Raw genomic sequence first — 19,087 nt, 5'->3', positions numbered from 1 at the left:
ACCAAAAAACAAATTCTCTATATTTTCACCATAAATATTAATTCTAGAATGGCTTTTCATCTACAATTCCATTGTGTTCCCACTTTTGATGATATTATAGATAAGGGGGTCACCATCTAGAAATCCCTTGTTACCAACATTTTGGTTGAGAACTATAATAAAGACAAAGATAACATAATAACTAAACCAATGAAAAAACACACTTGGGATAAAATAAAATGTTATCAAATGATGGGGTAACTAACTCCAAATTCATTTAGAGCACAAACATGTACCTAAATAAAAATATCCTAATGTTTCAAAATGTCCAACAACTAACACATGTTGTTATACCACAAGGATATTCAATAATCCAAAATCATCCAAAACATATGTACACTTCGTTGGGGGAGCTTATCAAAGTAGTATTTCAAAAATCAGTTGAAGCTAACCTTATTAAATTCCCACATACCATAGTTTTTAATGACAATGCACCCAAACTTGCATTATTATTAGATTATTATTTTTAGGTCTTCATATCTTCTAGGAGGTGTTCAAATAAAGTGTTTTGTAGACATTTTGTGCTTCAACTTTACATAATAATTTAAACAAAGGAAAATAATTGGTTCCAATTTGTATTTTAAATTTGAAATATAAAATTTTATTTTGAAAGTATAAAAATGAACTTTTAGTCTATTTGGCTCGTTTTTATTTGAATCTTGCACGTGTAGGAGAAGAGAGTTGGGGCTACGATACAAAAGGCATAATCCAGTTCTATAAGCAATCATAACAGAACCCCCATTGGCATAATGACTGCAAGAATCAATTGAAATACTTAGCCGCCCATAAAGCATCCAGCCTGCTGGAAATTGAAAAATGGAGAGAGAGAGAGGACGAACAAGTGCAAGTGCCAACAAATCAACTGTAAGTGTTGTATTCTATATTTTGGTCAACTCCCATTAATCATCAAATCTACTATAAAATCCTTCCAATTTACTAAACAAGGTTGAAATGGTACTGTGTTTTTTAACATTGAGTGGGTAAGGCTTTTTGGGGCAGGAAATTTGTATCAGCTCTCATGGAGTCCACAGGCATACGTCTCCTTCATGAGATTGTCTAACTTGTATGGGCTCGGGCATACAACTCTCTCTTTCACACGGTTTGCCCAAAAAATTTATGGTTCTTACATTTTTTTTAATGTCAATTTTATGGTCCCCTTGCCTACATCTTTTCCATGATAAGAATCCTAACTGATGAAACAAGATTGGCTCGTCTTATTCTTTCACTGGTTGAAACTCCCATAGTGATGAGATCCATGTCAATGGTCCCAGTTGAATGATCGGTGGTAGATTGTTGAAGTGCAACTTCAAGTAGGCGGAATGCTTCTACCACATCATACCTTTTGACGCACTCTGAGAATCAAATGTGAGCTAGTGCTTCACTAATTCTTATCAACCTTTCAATTTGACAAGGTGTTGTCGTGATAACCTTTTTTCCACTGCCAGGGAAGTTTCCCTTCCTACGCATTTTAACATAACCACGGATCAGATCCTCTGCAACCTCATCAAATATTTTAGGATGTATATGTTGTCTTGCATAAGTGATATATGAAGTGAGGGTTGGGAGGTCCAATGCATCCAATGTTTGGTCCTCGGGCTCATCATAATGCAATGTAATAAGATGCCTTGCAAGGCACCGATTTGTTTGTTCATCAACTTTATCAAGCACTAGGTAGATCACATCAAACTTGGAAAGCAATGTTGGAGGAAGTTGGATATTATCAATAAATGAAAGTCTAGGGTTGTAGCGTGAACCACTAGGATTGGTACAAATTAAAACTAATGTACTTGCATTAAGAGATGTTGTGATCCCAGCCTTTGCAATTGACACTTTTTGTTGTTCCATAACTTCGTGTAACATGCTACGAGCATCATCCAACATCTTGTCAAACTTGTCTATGCAACAAATACCCCTATCACTCAATACTAGTTCTCCACTTTCTATAATTATTTCACTAGTTTCAGGATCCTTTGATACATAAGCAATCAAACCAACTGCAAAACTTCCATGACCACTTGTATAAATGCCTCGAGGAGCCAACTTATGCACATACTGAAGTACTATGGCTTTTTACATTGAATGGGTAAGGCTTTTTGGGGCAGAAAATTTGTATTAGCTCTCATGGAGTCCATAGGCATACATCTCCTTCATGAGATTGCCTAACTTGTATGGGCTTGAGCATACAACTCTCTCTTTCTCAGAATTTGCCCAGAAATTTTATGGTTCTTACATTTTTATTTTTTTTTATGTCAATTTTTGTCATCAGATTGTACAACCATACTTTGCATTCCTTCAAACTTCAGCATTTTGTTCAAGAGAAAGTACCCAATGATGTACTACAGAGCATAAACAAGTATAGTCAAATTAGTTATTAAAGAAAGATTCAATGAGTAGTGTTGAAAATATATTTATGTAGGGTGCCTTATAGCAGTTCTCCCTATTCAACGCTATCTTGTTCTGACTAAATAAGGTTCTGATTTTACAAATTTGTAATGTCCCCTAAGGTAAATGACTAAATAAGGTTATGATTTTAGATGTTGGTCAGATTTTGGAAGCAAAGACCTTTAACCTCTATTGATCTGCAACTGCAAAACAGACTCGGAAGATACTAATAATTATATTAAGGGTTGCTCATATAAACAAGTATAGTCAAATTAGTTATTAAAGAAAGATTCATACAATGAGATAGTGGTCAAAATATATTTATGTAGGGTGCCTTATAACAGTTCTCCCTATTCAATGCTATCTTGTAGGTTGCCTTATAGCAGTTCTCCCTATTCAATTCTTAAGGCAAGATACTCATTAGATTTTGGTCAAAAGATAAATTCATCCAAATCCAAGGTATACATCCTTAACTCTAATTGTCTTGTAAAAGCTAATATTACTAGGGTCCTACGCTTCCAATGATAGAATTACCTTGAAAGCAATTTGGCATTCCTTTCTTCATGGTTCAAAATAAACCTTTAGACTATCAAAAAGTCATTCAAAGCTTACAAAGTAGGATCTCTAATTGGAAAGGCAAATGGTTATCAATGGCATCTAGAATACAAATGATAAAATCAGCTCTTGACACCATTCCCAATTGTTACATGGTTGTTTTAAAAGCTCCTAAATCAGTAGTCTCAAAATTAGAGAGTTATCAGAAATTTCATTTGGAAAGTAAATCTAGATAAAAAAATAAAAATCCGTCGAATCTCATTAGAAAACATGTGTTTAGATAAGTCTAAAGGTGGATTGGGTATTCACAACATCTCAGTGATAAATTTAGCTCTAGGTACAAAATTTGTTTAGCACATGTACAATAAGCCTCATGCTAAATCGTGTAAATTTATGCAAAGGAAATACCTTTATTCTTCTAATCCAAGAAATAAGTTTACAACTTCTAATCCTTAATTTTATTATTATTTATTATTAAAATTATTAAATTATTAAATTATATTTCAAAGTAGGGAAATTACAGTCCACCCTTCCCAAATTTGCTTCTCCTCAAGCAATGTTAATTTTAACTTTCTCAAACAAAGGTGAGAAGCATGACACATCTATGACCTTCATATCCTCTTTGGTTCACTCTTGTTATTCTCATATTCTAGATTAACTAAATTAATAGAGCCAAACACAGAGCATACACTTGAAAATACAAGGCATACACATGAATATATGAAGACATAGAGCATACACAAAGTATACACATGAATATACGCATTGTTAGACCCTTATTGGTTAGAATGCATTCATTATTGTATTGCTTGGAAATAAAATATTGATCCATAATTGATCGATAATCTATGTATTTTATTGCTTGGAATAAAAATATTGATCGATAATTTGTGTATTGTATTGCTTGGAAATAAAATATTACAAATATGCAAGTATAGGTGGTATTGAAAAACCACAAAAGTTATGCCACCCCCCAAAAAAAACCCAAAACCACCCTCAAAACCACCATCCTAGCAAAAACCAAACCCTACTACATGCAAAATCGACCTACCAAAACTACTAACAGAAATCCCCACGTACATACAGAATTGGGGAGAAAACAGACATAGAACAAAAAGATACAAACAGACAACACAAACTCCACTGGCCATGGCAAGATTAACCCATAAGCGACCTATCCTCCAGGTCCTCATAAAATTGTAAGAGCCGCTTCATTGCTTGGGAAGTCTGGGGTCTCGATCACAACTCTCGACCCACCTCTTCTCATGCCACTTCATGAAGAATCCCTAAAACCTCATCACATTGCTTCAACCTTTTGAAAGTTTTGAATGTCTGCCACTCGTGAAAAGCAAGAGCTTTTCGTCTTACCTTCAAATCATCATCAACCCATCGAATGAGTGGTAGCGGCAACACTGGACCAACCACCCCTACCTTGGGAACAATGCCCACCATTGGGACCACACAAGCACACACACTATACAGGTTTAACAGATACATTGAGTCAATTACAACTCTCAAGGCATTTTTCACCTTGTCCACCTCAGCCTCAAACTAAAAACCCCAAGTTGCAATCAATGAATATGCCTCCATGTTTGTCCTGTAGCGATGACTTACATGGACAATTTCCTCTCCCAGTAGCATCTTCACAACCTCGTACAAGTGCTCATCCTTAAACAAAAACAAACCTTTCAGCCTCCTATTTGTGAATCGTCCAAAAAATGGGATTAATTTCTTGTCAGTATGGAAGGATAAATTGGCTTCCATGTTGCGTAAGGCACCCAAGACGACTCTGCTATAGTATGATACCAAGAAAATGGCACTCCAACAACACTCCATCGAGTCCACTCAATATTTAAACACCTCACACTCAATTATGACAACCATCTGCCATCGGCATTTATCACAATCTCTACCATCATTCCTCTGAATGTTTTAGTTCATCAGCACAAGTCGACATTAAAGTCATCTAAATATTATCCATTCAATGCATACGACAAGGCAATATCTCTTCATATCAGTATTCTCGATCACCACAAGGCAATAACACAAGACAATTCATTCAAATGTATTCAAGACAGTTCACAACATTTAATTCTTTTCGGACCGATCCACATGTGTGCACTGTCTCATTAAAGGTTTTGACGTCATTTCGTAAACCCACTTTATTCCTCCTTTCGAAATGGTGACCTTTTTGCCAATTCTGAAGTGGTAGTTGATGCCCTTCGCAATCCTCACTTTTGTCTTTTATGAAATGGCGATGTATTCGCCATTTCGCAAATCGTTATTTTAGCTTCGCGAAACAGCGACAGGTTCGCTATTTCGCATCCTTCATATTTAGACTACGCGAAACAACGAAATATTTACCATTTCTCATCCTTTATTTTTTGACTCTTGCGAAATCAACATCCAATGATGTTGATGTATGTGCAACGATATTTTTCGTCGAATTGGCATGCTCCACATCATCACAATTGTGACAAACCACTTAAATATCCGACGAAGTTGTATGTGCGACAATTTTTTTTGTCATAATCACCAAAGTTTTGTGTTGATTGTTCATCGCAAGACTAACGAAATTTTTGTCGATATTCTGACGAAAACCGCTCGCATTTTTTTGCGACATCGTCCTACAACACTTCGTCGAGAGTTCAATGAAAATGGGAACATCAAACAAGCAACGAAATTTTGTTGGGTATTTCGTCAGTAATCCGATGATAGTTCATCGAAATTTCAACAAACATGCATCGAAAATTGGTGCCAAATATAGTAGTGTGTTGTTCCTAATTCCCAAGGGTATGGAGATATTTATGCCTACTTACATGATACCTTACCTCTTGATCTATCCAATAAAGCCCGAAAAAACCTTTATTCGTCCAGCCTCCCATTATACCATTTTATTTGATACCCTATATCGTTGAGGTCTTGATGGTACCTTACTTCGATGTCTTGAGCATGATGAAGCCAACATTGCCTTGTGAGAGGTGCATGAAGGTATATGTGGGGCATATTTGAGCGGTCCTACCCTAGCTACAAAACTCTTGCATACTAGTTACTACTAGCCTACTATGGAGAAGGACACTTATCAGTTTGTTAAGAAATGAAAGAAATGCCAGATACACACACTAGTAGAAATATGGCCAATAAATGACCAGGTGACTAAAATTTTTAGTCACAATAAGTAAAAATGACCAAATTTTAGTCATTTTTTACAACACAACTATAAATGACTAAATAAATGACTAATTTGGTCATTGGGTAAGAAAACACAACTATAAATGACTAATTTGGTCATTAGGTAAGAAACACAACTAAGTGATTTGTCACATAAATAAAAATGACTAAATAAATGACTACTAGTACTCCTCTATACTATTAGTCATGAGGTATCCCTCATTTGATAACACGTTTATTGGGAAACAAAGTGAAACTACTAAGATAATATATGTTACAAGTGTATGCAAATCTAAAATTTAAATTTTCTTACCAAATGATGATTATTTGATTGCATAAAATCGATCAATATAAGATTAAAATTAACAAACAATATGAGTACAATATTTACATTGAGAAACCCTTTGAAGAAAAAAAATAACTCAGAAAAATGATAGGTATTATTAATCTTTAACAATAGGTGTATTCAACACATTAATGCTCTCTTAACTTGGTAGCACTTTGGAAACACTTGTGTATAAATTCATACGTGCATTATGTTGGCTCTTTTTTATGTTGAACAACAAAATCAACAACCAATATAATCTACAGCCAAATTTTGAAAGGTAGCCAACCTCAACTATGATTTCAAAGGACTAACTGGACCAACTTAACAAGGATATTTAATCCTTCTTCGCTTCACGCTCTGCAAGGCCTAGGCGGGTTTACCTATGATGCACTTCAAATACAGTCTAAACTCACACACAACATCACCATTAAAGCAGAAATTTCAAACATAGCTCAACAATAAGGAAAGTACTGCAAACTAGCTACTTTCAAATTGACTTTCAACTACATTGGAGCTTAAGATAGGTGGGACATTACCACAAAACAGAAAGAAAAGATATTAAATTCTAATTTGATTTTAAAATGATGTAAATGACCTCTAGCTGTAACAAATCAGTGCCTCATCTTGGGCATAGAGTCAATACAAATAACTACAGATGGAAATCCAAGTTGCATGTCAAATTTATTAAAAAAGGTTTCCCTGTATTAATGCCTGACATTAACACATTCTAAATTCGTCAAAGGATCATACATAATCCCATCATTAACCCAAATCCCCAATTTCTACTCATAGAATTTAAATCCCTTCTGTAAAGGATGCCTAAGAACAAGAATTACACTCTCACATTGAGAAGATAAACCCAAACTTCCTTGAAGACTGAATTTATTGAATTTGAAGAAATGTCTGAAGACAATCTACTACACTGCATATATGCCTTACATATATGTGACCTGAAACTAAGATACAACCTACAAAATATATCTACTCCACGACAACAAAATAGGAACATCAACCATTACAACCAAGAAAATCAAAATGCATAAAACTGGAACCTGCAATTTCGGATTTCTCCCTTGGAGAAAAATTCCAAAAAAAACTGGGAACCCTTACAATTGAAAAGAATTAAGAATATGAAGGAGAGGGAAAAAGATCAAATTTTATCAAAATTTGCCAAGTGTCCCTTCTTCCCTAACTGAAAAAAATTTCCTTTCCTTCCCATGAAAACCGCTCTCAAAATATTTGAGATCTGTTGAAACTAATTGCATAACTAAATTCCTCGTTCCCCTCGTTCCGAGAGCTTTCCAACAGTATATAATACTTGCTATTTCGAGCAAAAAACAACCCCTGAGCGAATTAATCTTTTATGCACCTTTGTCATTGAAATTTTTTGAATTTTCTCCTATAGTTGAAACTATACATTTAACTTTAATTTTTCTCATTTTTTGGCCTGACGCCCTACCACGTGGCAGCTTGGGATTCGCTAGGAGGGTCCACTGAGCGCCACCTGGGATGACACCTCATCTTTTGCCATTTGTCTGCCACTTGGATCGCCACTGGACTGCTTGCTTGTCACCTCCTCAGCTGCCACATCATCGGGACCTCTGCGGGGCTGCCACTTGGACCTGCCACGTCACCTTTCGCCATTTCATGAAGGGTAACAAGCGTGCATCTTCGACTTACAAAACCATGCCGGTTGTCGGATCTTGATGAACCTGCGCGATATTTAACCCTTTCGCTACTTCACGATGGTTAACGGGCAAGCACTTTCACTTCGTGAAATAGCGTGCATCGTTGATTTGCGTCAAACTTGCTCACTAGTTAAGTCGCCCTTTCACTGCAAAATTTGCCTACCTCGGGATCTGTGCCCGAGTGGGGTCCACCTGGTCGCCATTTGACCTCCTTGGTCACCTCAAGAAACGTGCCCGCTCACATGGGGTCCGCCTAGGCGCCCAACCGGCACCATCCATCAAAAGCCCTTGAGGCTTTGACACTATGGATGAGTGTGTGTTTGCTTATAAATACCAAAAATATCCACTCCCCAGCCAATGTGGGATAAACGGTTTTGCCTGAAAATGCATTTTTTGTAAGTTTTAATGGCAAGGAGGAGCTGCTCTCTTCTTTGGCACCTTGCCTGGGGGTTTCAATGCCCTTTGTAATCATCCACGGCCTGTTGCTTTGACATAGCAACGAATTTGGTTGGAATTACATTGGTTGCCTTTATTATACTTTGCTTGAGGTTTTAAAATACCTCTCCAAACACCACATTTTCTGCATTAATTTCATTTGCCAAAGGTTTATTGCCTGCCAATGTGCATTTGTTTGGGAGCTTCAATGAGTTTCATACTTACCAAATGCATTTACTTGAGTTTTTTTTTTTAAACTCCTCCAAATGCCATTATACATCTGCTGAAGTTTTTATGGTCTTTACAAAACCACAGAGGCCAAACACCCACCAATAGTGTTTGCCTAAAGGTTTCATGTCTTGGTCTGTAGCCACGTTGAATTTGTTGAAAGGTTTTAATGCCCCAGTCAACAACCACGCAGCCCATTTCATTTTAAAAAAATCTCAAATGGTAACCACGCAGGGAGGGCTACCATTGCTATTTACTTATGTTTGCACAGCAGGGAGGAAATTGGAAAAGTTGTGGAATTTGGCTTACACCTGCCAATAACATTTGCATTAAAATTTATTGCTTCCTCTCTCCAAACACTAGGGGTTTTCAACGAACAACGGGGAAGAGAAGAATTTGTTTGAAATTCTAAATGCCCCCCTCCATTATCACTGCACAAAAGAGGACATTGCTAGCAATGAACTACAAATTGAATTTGCTAAGGTTTAATTTCAGTCTCAAACACCACGTTTTCATATCCTCATCCCATTTCTTTAAGGCATTTAAAAGAGATATCCCATGTGACCTTATCTCTGAATCAACAGTCATTTCATCACTTGGACATGGATCTGATTTCATAGATTCATCTAAAGCCTGATATACGACACCATCGTCAAATCCTTCCTCTAGTAACATGACCATTGCTAATGATACAATCTTAAAATGCACATAAACTTCTGGATGGAATGAATGGAAAGCTTTAAACTCCAGAGTCCCAAGTTCTGCTGGAAGAGTAAATTTGGGAATTTTACATATTCTGATTCTGAAAGGATATTAAACTCCATCATTTCAACATCTTCTTAATACTTAAATCATATAACATATGGCTTAAAATAACAATTTAACCTTTGCCTGAAAAAAATGCATGAAGTGGCAAGTCAGGTCAGGCCCCAAAGTGGGTCCGGCTAAAAAAAAAATCATTTTCATGCAACTGACCTTTGAAATGCCTCACAAACCTTAAACATACCTCTGGAATCGATCAACACCATTTTCGAATCATTAAACTGAGTTTTGCAACTTTTAGGCACCTGCTCCACATTTTCGCATTTAATCGCAAAGACGTCATTTTCAAACTGGTCAAAACACCTTTCTAGACTTTGCAAATTTACAAGCGTGTACTCTGATATACAAACATAAACTCTGCCAAGCCGTTTCTCCAGACGAATCCTGAGTGAAGAAATATTAATGGTCAAAGATGACCAACTGGCTTTGTCAGTACTGTGGACCTGATGAAGTCAATGCGTAGGCAACACATGATGCCTTTCTTAAAAATATCAAACGATCTTCGTAGACCCTCAAATCTGAGGCATAGGTACTTTGAAGTACATATCAAAACTTAGAATGCTCAGTTTGACCGAAAGGTTGACTGAGTGCAAATGGTGCACTCATGAAAATAACTACTTTAACTAATGCGGCAATGAAAGTACGGAACACTGAATAAGGTGGCTCAAGAAACCCTTTTGAAAACTAATCAAACAGATTGGCAGGAGCTTGAAATTTGAAACATAGCTTGTCCATTATACTAGCAATGGCCCGGAAAAAACATTCTAACATGACATTCATCGGGGCATCTTTTACAAATGTGTAAACCGAGGCTCTGACTTGCTCCTGAAACAGGGACTTGTGCAAACAATAAACTGCAAACGGATTGAGCTTACCAAACTAAGCAAAAGGATTGCTAGAAACTTGAAATTTGACATGTTGACTCAAAATTATGCATACAATTCAATACACCTTGAATTTTAACATGATGATCAATAGAGAAAAAGTTATAGGAGCTCAAAGTAGGCTACTTAATAAAATATGCATTTGCGCCTATGATGGACTTTCAGCTCACCCCTTGAAATGGGTACCTAATAAACTAATCCAAGCTGAAATCTGAAAGTTGTAGAACACATCATAGGCCAAATGAAAGGTGTAGGACACATTTCCCAAGCCTTACCCTTTGAAAATCAATTGGCTCCATTTTACCCTCTCTCTAACTAGGCCACCTGAATGAGATTAGGTGCCTTTCTGAAAATGAAATAGCAAAATTTTGAAATGGACCTCTCAAATTACTCAAATTTAATGAGTCCCAACACATTATACATACACATACATACATACATACATACAATAATATTCTATGACTTTATCTTAAAGATAATAGGTACTTGTGTAAATGATAGAAATATTCTATGTATATTTAGGGGAGAGGACCCAATAGACGTTGTGCACCCTAACTATTCACGCTTCTCAAAATCTTACGTCGAAACTTCAAATCACTCCCAAATTTTTACAGCAGCTTAATTACTTGGCAAATCTCCTTCTTAGTCACACAAATATAAATGACTTTTATTTTTATTTTTTATGGATAAAAGTGGATAGAACCACTGAACTATATTAAATTTTAAAAGTTTTTTTTAGTGTCTGGTTCAAAAAGCACTGAAGGGAAAGAACCAGTAAGAAAACCCTTTAGTATTGCTTAAGTGACACAAGCCTATCCTACCCAATACCAAATGCCCATTGGCATAGTACATCAAAAAACTCATCCCAATTACATAAGCCACCATAGATATAAAAGAAGCCACCAATAGAAGCATATAAAAGGAAGATTAAAGTATGATCACTAAAGGATGCATATCCATTGCTGCCAAAAAACACCAGTCTGAACCACCCCTGTCTATGAAACACAATTCTCCAACCACTAGTTAGAATGATACCACATAGCAGAAAAGAAACCATAATCAGACACCCTATCAAAACAAACATTGTGATCTAGCATAACAGAACCCACCCTAAAGAAAAGCCACGACAAATAAGGAGGTAGATGAAGACAAGAACTATGCCCTTCTTTACTTCAAAAATTCTAAAACTGAGGAAGGGATCTCATCTACACTTACCTCTCGCATATTAGCATCACTGTCAATGGCTAAATTAGCCAAGAAATCTGCAATCTTATTCACTTCCCTATAACAGTGGGAAATCAAGAAGGAATAAAAAAAGTCTAATTTTTGCAAAATATGATCAAGTATATATTATAATTGCCAACAATTCGACTTCTTTTTCATGACACTTTGAATAATAACCATAGAATCACCCTCAATTATCAAGTCCTTAATTCCCAAAGATATAGCCATATCCAAACCAAAGGACAAAGCAAAGAATTCTGCACAATTGTTAGACTTGAAACCAATCGCATGACAACGACCCTGAATAAATCTTACCTTATGATCATAAATTACCATACCTGCCCCTGCCAGACCAGGGTTCCCACGAGAAGCACCATCAAAATTCAATTTAAAGTGCCCTTGCGGAGGAGGTTTCCAGCAAGCAAAATTTCTCTTACTTTTAGCATTAGTCTTATTTCAAATAGATCCATGAGAAGGTAAGACTAATAACATTCTCCAAACTCAAGTTACCCTACCATCCCAATGAGAAAAAGAGGTAAGGGTTTCCAAATTCTTATAGATAAAAGACAAAGCAACTTCAGAGATGGAAGATTCAATCCTCAATAAAACCTCAGCCAATGAAGAACTTGTTTGTTTGAAAATCCTATTATTACGTTCTAACCAAATATTCCAAATCACAATAGATGGAGAAATAATCCAAAGACATGCATAGAAAGACGAGGCAAACAGGAGAGGCCAGGCTCTAAAGTGGGAAAGGAGATCCTTACCAATAACAAAAGAAAGATTAAGCTTTTCAAACAACCACTGCCAGCAAGCATAGGCAAAATCACAATGAAGAAACAAGTGTGCAAAGGATTCTAAATTTTTATTACAAAAGGCACAAGAAAATACTGCAGTAATACCCAACCTGTCCAACCTCATTCCTGTAAGGACCCTGTCCTGCACTGCTAACCAAGCAAACGCACCGGCCTTTGGGAGGCAAGCCATATGCCAAAAGAGCTTGTATGGCCAAGTAGATAAATCTTTAGCAACCAAGAGAGAATTATAGCCATCCTTAACTGTGTACTTACCAGAGATATTCCTTGTCCAGATAAGCTCATCGTCAGCATCAGAAAGAATTATTACTCTCTCTGCCAACATCTTTTCATATTCCAATTTCACATTTTGATCAATATCTAAAAACTCAATTGATTTCCATTTTGCCACCTTAAGATTCCCACTATACTCAATTTCAAAATAATCAGCCACAAAGACACCCCAAAGGGAAGAAAGAGTGGAAATTAAAGGAGACCAATCCCTCAAGTTCACCAAAGGGGGATGTCCATTCCAAACTTCCTCCCAAAACCTGAGTTTTCTACCATTATGAATAATCCATGAGAGATGAGGCAAAATTACTAATCTACATTTACATAGAAAATTCCAAATAGTTGAACCAAACGGTAAATTAGAAACTTGAAAAACATATTCTCTTGGTCCGTTATTTAGATATTTAGCAAACATAATTTGTGCCCAGAAGGAGAATGGTCTCTCATACAATTTCCAAACCAACTTAGCACCTAAGGCTAAATTTTGACTTTCTAGACTCCTAATGCCTGTGCCCCCAAGGTTTTTAGGCAAACAAACTTTATCCCATGCTACCAGAGGGAGTTTCTTCTTACCATCTTTATTATTACTCCAAAGGAAGGACCTAAGAGTATCTTGCAAACTAACAAGAGCCGCTTTCGGAGACTGCAAAACAGACATGAGATAAATAGGAACAACATTTAGGACAGACTTAATAAGAACAATCTTACCAGCCAAAGATAACCGTCTATGATTCCAAGATAGGATCCTTCTAGAGATAATTGAAATGATCTTATCCCAAAACTCAACTCTATCCTACTTAATGAAGAAAGGTATACCAAGATAAGAACAAGGAAGATTTCCAAATGCAAATCCCCAAAAAATCTTCAATCTATCCTGAACCAATTGTGAAGCATGAAGGAAAAAACTCTTTGACTTATCAACATTGATTCTCTGACCAGAAAAGGAAGCATAATTCTGTATTATCCCCTTTATCACTCTTGCCTCACCCATAGAGGCCTGACCAAATAACAAGGTATCATCTGCAAACAAGCAATGTGAAATGCTTTGTGGAACATTCTGAATCCTAATTCCCTTCCAAAGCCCTCCCAGCTTAGCGGCTCTTATAGCCCAACTGAACGTTTCAGCTAGAAGAATGAACAAGAAAGGAGATAGAGGATCCCCCTGCCTCAAACCCCTAGAAGAGGAGAAAAAACCACAAGGGGAGCCATTAATTAGAACCGAGAACCTTGCAGAAGAAATACAAGCATGAATCCATTTGACCCATGCCTTGGAAAAACGCAATTTAAGTAGAACAACACACAACGACCCCATTCTACTCTATCATATGCTTTCATCATATCTGATTTGAGGATCATGGTCGGGATTCTCTTAGTAGAAATAGAATGCAGAACCTCATGTGCCACTATAACTCCTTCTGTCGTCTCCCTTCCTGGAACAAAACCACCTTGTTCTAAAGAAATGATCTTAGGTAAAATTTTAGCCAACCTTAAAGAAATAACCTTGGTAAAAATCTTGTACAAAGTATTACATAAAGCAATAGGGCGAAAATCAGCAAATGTCTTGGTAACCTCTTTTTTAGGAATAATTGCAATCATTGTATTATTAAGCTCTTTCAAAACAGACCTATTCCTTCCAGCTTCCTCAAGGGCCAATAAAACATCATTTCCCACAAAATCCCAGCATTTCTGAAAAAATAAAGGAGTAAAGCCATCCGGTCCTGGAGCCTTATCAGGGTTCATTGAAAAAACAACATTCTTAACTTCATCCAAAGAAAAAGGAGACATCAACATTTTATTATCTTCCGAAGATACCAAAGAAGGAATATTAGAAGAAATGTTATTATGAAGATCTCCATGCTTTGAAGACAATAGTGACTTAAAAAACCTAACTGCCTCTGAAGCAATATCCTCCTATTCTGTTAAAAGTCTATCATTTGGACACTCAATACAAGATATCCTATTTTTAATTCTCTTAATTTTTGTTGAAGAGTGAAAAAATTTTGTATTTCTATCACCATCTGAAAGCCAGATCTCCCTCGATTTTTGTCTCCAATTGATTTCTTCTCTGGACAAAACTTCTTCAAGCTCTACTTTTAGCAATTTTAGTTCATCAAAAACAAGAGGCACCATACCATGTTGAATCACATGTGAATTAAGACATTCAATCATATCTTGAATCCTCTGTTTTTCCTAAAAGATGTTCTTAAAATGCAAGATATTCCATTCTCTAATATTAAATTTCAAAAATCTTAACTTCTTAGCAATCTAAAACATTTGGGATCCAGAGCAATAAGGAGTAGAACTCCACCATTTTTTGAGCAAAGGTAAAAAGGAAGAATCTCTAAACCACATAGGTTCAAATTTAAAGGGTGACTTAAAAGGAGCTTTATCTTCCAGAATTGATAGGGAAATTGGAAAATGATCTGACCCTGAAACTGGAAGAATAGAGGAAAAAAATTTGAACTCTGAATCAATCCAAACATCTGATAACAATAAACGGTCTAACCTTTCCGCAATCTGAGAAAAATCTCTTCGCATATTTGTCCATGTGAAAATCTCATTCTGAAACTAACAATCAAAAAGACCCATGTCCTTAATGAACATCCCAAAGTCTTCCATAATTTTTTTATTAGGAAGAATACCTCCTTTCTTTTCTCCCAAGTCGGTGATAGCATTAAAATCCCCCCTAAAGATTATAAAGGGACCATGCCTTAAAGGGGAGGAAATTCTCTTAAGATCTCCCCATAATTTAGTCTTCCTTTGAATACCAGAAGGAGTATAAATGTTAAAAAGCCAAAACTTAACCTTTGAAAGCTTGCTTTTAACTAAGGCCAACATCCAGTTTACAGTAGAAGCAACTAGCTCAACCTCAATGTTATAGTTATTCCAAAGCAATGCCAAACCCCCTGACGCACCACAAGTTGGAGAGGAGAGGAATTCCCACTTTCTCCAAGAAGAAAAAACCAAATCAGCAGACTCCTTTGACAATTTTGTCTCTTGCAACATAAAAATATCACACTTAACTAAGTCCATCTAGGACTTAATTAAGTGCCTCTTGTTAGGGGCATTTAAGCCCCTAACATTCCAAGATATAATTCTCATTGCTCTCAAGGGGAGACCGAGGCTCCCCTCTTTCCTTTAGATGGAGAAGACTTCCCTTCTCCAAAACTACTTTGAAGATTACGCTTCACAGCCCCCGACCTAGTCACAGGAGGACTGATAATAAACCTCTTACTCCTCTTACCCTTAGGAGTACCACTTCCTTTCATAATGTCACCAAGAGAAACCGAATGCTTCCCTTTCCCAACACCAGGAGAAAGAGACAAAATCTGCTGAATCCCAGCATCAATTTCCAATTGAGTCTTTCGATTCTTTGGAGGCCTACCCCTACCAGGAGAAACCACAGATGAAGCCCTAATTAGAGTAGTTTGAACAATTGGTAAACTCTTACTTGACTTAGGAGAAGTCATGACTAAATTATCTATGATGCCCACTTTTGATGAGGCCAAACCTCAAAAGGGTTAGCAGATGCAGAAATAGGAAGGGTCGATTTAATTCCCCCCAAGTCATTCTTAATGGAACAGATAACCCTATTCGTAATGTCCTCATCCATTTGATGCTCGTGATCTTTAAAAAGATCATTTACTTGGTGAACCAGATTTTCATCTGGCACAATAACAGGAATGTCTCCCAACTGAATATTATTTCCTAAGCCAACGTTATTATCCACATCCACATCAACATGCTACGAAGAATTAGACACCAATTCTTTGACTTGTTGAGCAAGGATAGCATCATCAGGAAACCCTAGAGCAGAAACCCCAACATTAGACTCCGAGACAACCCCATCATTCTTCGCAAAAATCTGACCAATCCCCTGACAACTTTCTAAGTATTCTTTTGACTTCACAGGACAGATAGGATTCCCACCACCATCATTTAGTGACTTATCCAAGGAATTCGAGGTAGAGAGATTTGGAAGCAGATCATCCACATCGTTGTCCCTTGAAACCACAATATTCTGGTGAGCTACTGGCTTATCCTTACTTGAAAATAACCCTACAGACTCTGGATTGTGAGACACAACATAAACCCCTCACTTCCCAACATCCCTCGTAGCCTGGTTAAGCTCAAAAGTAGCGGGATGTTTCCCAGTGGAACCATTAACTAATAGTTTATCCAGAAATGGGTTATCGTTACTACCCAAGCAATGTTTTGCCTTATCCAGAATAGAGGATTTCGAAAAACCCATAAGAAAAGGAGCATCCAATTGCAAGGAAGTTTTACCAAAGTCTTTCTCCAACTTATTAATTGGTTGTTTCCATATACCCTCACGAGATTTAATGATACAGGTCTGAGGGCAAACATTATTAGGGTTAGTCAGGACACATATTTTTACCAAAACCTCCCCCTCCACAAAATCAAATCTTGATGATAAGAAAGAACCACAAGTATTACCAATTTGTTCCAAAACCTCTGGGTCCATAAATTCAAACGGTAATTTGGGCAAGCCAAACCAAAATGGAACTAATTTAAAGCTTGACCAAGCAGGGACATAAAATGGTTTCCAAGCCGAAACAAACACTAAATTTTTACCAAACCAGTAATGTGAAGATTTTAAAATTTCATCCCTAACAGAAGAAGAGTTGAAAAAAATAATAAATGCATTTGCAGAGAGTAATTGAAAATAATGCATATCAGACCACTTTTTCTGCAATTTATGATGAAATTTAGATAAACTAGTTGCATCCCCCCATATTTCCCCAGAAATAGCATGTGTATGCAAACAACGAGCTTTCAAATCCACAACAGAATCAAGTAAATCAATGCATGGAACATGAGCCCATACCTGTGAAGACCCACCTCCTAAATTAGAGCCGGTTTGATTTTCACTTACCTTATTGTCTTTTCCTAATGTCGAAGATGCCCTTACCTTATCCCCCCTTTGATGTGACGAAGATAACTCAAGAGGGTTACTATTAGACTGTTTGTCCACCATCTTTTCACCAACGTTCAACTGAGAAACCCTAATTGCCTCATTTACAGATGAAAACTTCACAACTTTCGCATAGGATGGTTTTCCTCCCAACTCTGTAGATCATTTACCCGGAAGCCCCTTTAAATGATTTGGGATAAACTTTTGCCGCAGGCCCTGACCAAAATGCCTACGATCCAAAAATCGTTGATGCCCTTCACCAGATTTGGCCATACTCCGCCAATTTCCACTGCTTGGACCTCTAAAAAAGCCCTGAAAATACTTGGAGATCGGTCTGAAATTTCTTAAGTCTGCCCTCAACCAATTATGTGCTGCCATATCTACCCATTTGCCCTTCATGAAGACCAACTGTGGGACATGCAGCAGATCATCCTAGCCCACATCAGCCCACTCACCAATAACCCTAGTTTCATCCATACCGAGCAAGAAATTGCAGTCTTATCTCTGTTTTTACTAGGGTAAACAAAGACGAACAGTTTGCTCTCCCCACAAAACCCTGGTATGGCTGTTCTGGATGAGAAATTTATTACTGTGCTTTGCAGTGATCATTTTCAATGGAAATAACCTCCGCATCGCTGCAACACTGTTTGTGTATGCAATCCCTCAGTTGGTATGCAACGAGTCCCAAATATGTCTCCAGATTTCTATGGCAAAATAATAATATTGCAGTTCGACACCAATCTTGCCATGTTCTCCATGAGTAAACAACCCAATCAAATGAATATCTCCTTTAAAAAAAACCCTCATATCTATCAAAGGCCTCCTGTATTAATTTCCAAAACCCGTGGATAAGTTCAGTAGTGAATTCTGGAAATGATTCATGTAGTGTTGTCGTGCCCTGTGGTGGATTTGATAGGTAAAGTCCTGGGTTTTCGTCCAGAACTGTGAGCTTCCTCTAGGAGTGTTGTCCTAGGGTTTCCTGAAGCTTCATCACTCCAAGAACCTGTCACATTTTCTTTTTTGATTTTTAATACGGTGATATTCTACAAAAGCTTTAGCGGTGGATTTCATGGGCAATGCTATATATGGAGGAATGGCGAGTGCAACTCTATATGCATTTCGCAGTGATTGTTTCCCTTCACATGCTCGCACATTTTTTCCTGGATCTCTTTGCTTCTCTTTGCAACCATTGTAGCAACTGCCGCCAGCGGTTTATTGACCGTCGCAGACAGCAGCTACCGCCGACAGTTCTTAAACCGCTACAGCGAGCAGTAATCACAGAGGTAAACCGCTTGCGGTCCCGTCGTCGT

General features: G+C 37.2%; 1 pseudogene; it reads right to left on the bottom strand.

Annotated features, from left to right (window-relative positions):
• Positions 1–1,200: 1,200 nt before the first annotated feature.
• Positions 1,201–18,155, bottom strand: LOC131063130 (DNA replication licensing factor MCM4-like; annotated as a pseudogene).
• Between the last annotated feature and the right edge of the window lie 932 nt (positions 18,156–19,087).

The sequence above is a fragment of the Cryptomeria japonica genome, chromosome 11 (genome assembly GCF_030272615.1).
Source record: "Cryptomeria japonica chromosome 11, Sugi_1.0, whole genome shotgun sequence".
Lineage (NCBI taxonomy): Eukaryota > Viridiplantae > Streptophyta > Pinopsida > Cupressales > Cupressaceae > Cryptomeria > Cryptomeria japonica.
The sequence above is the reverse complement of the archived record's forward strand: the minus strand, read 5'-3'. Positions and strand labels throughout refer to the sequence as shown.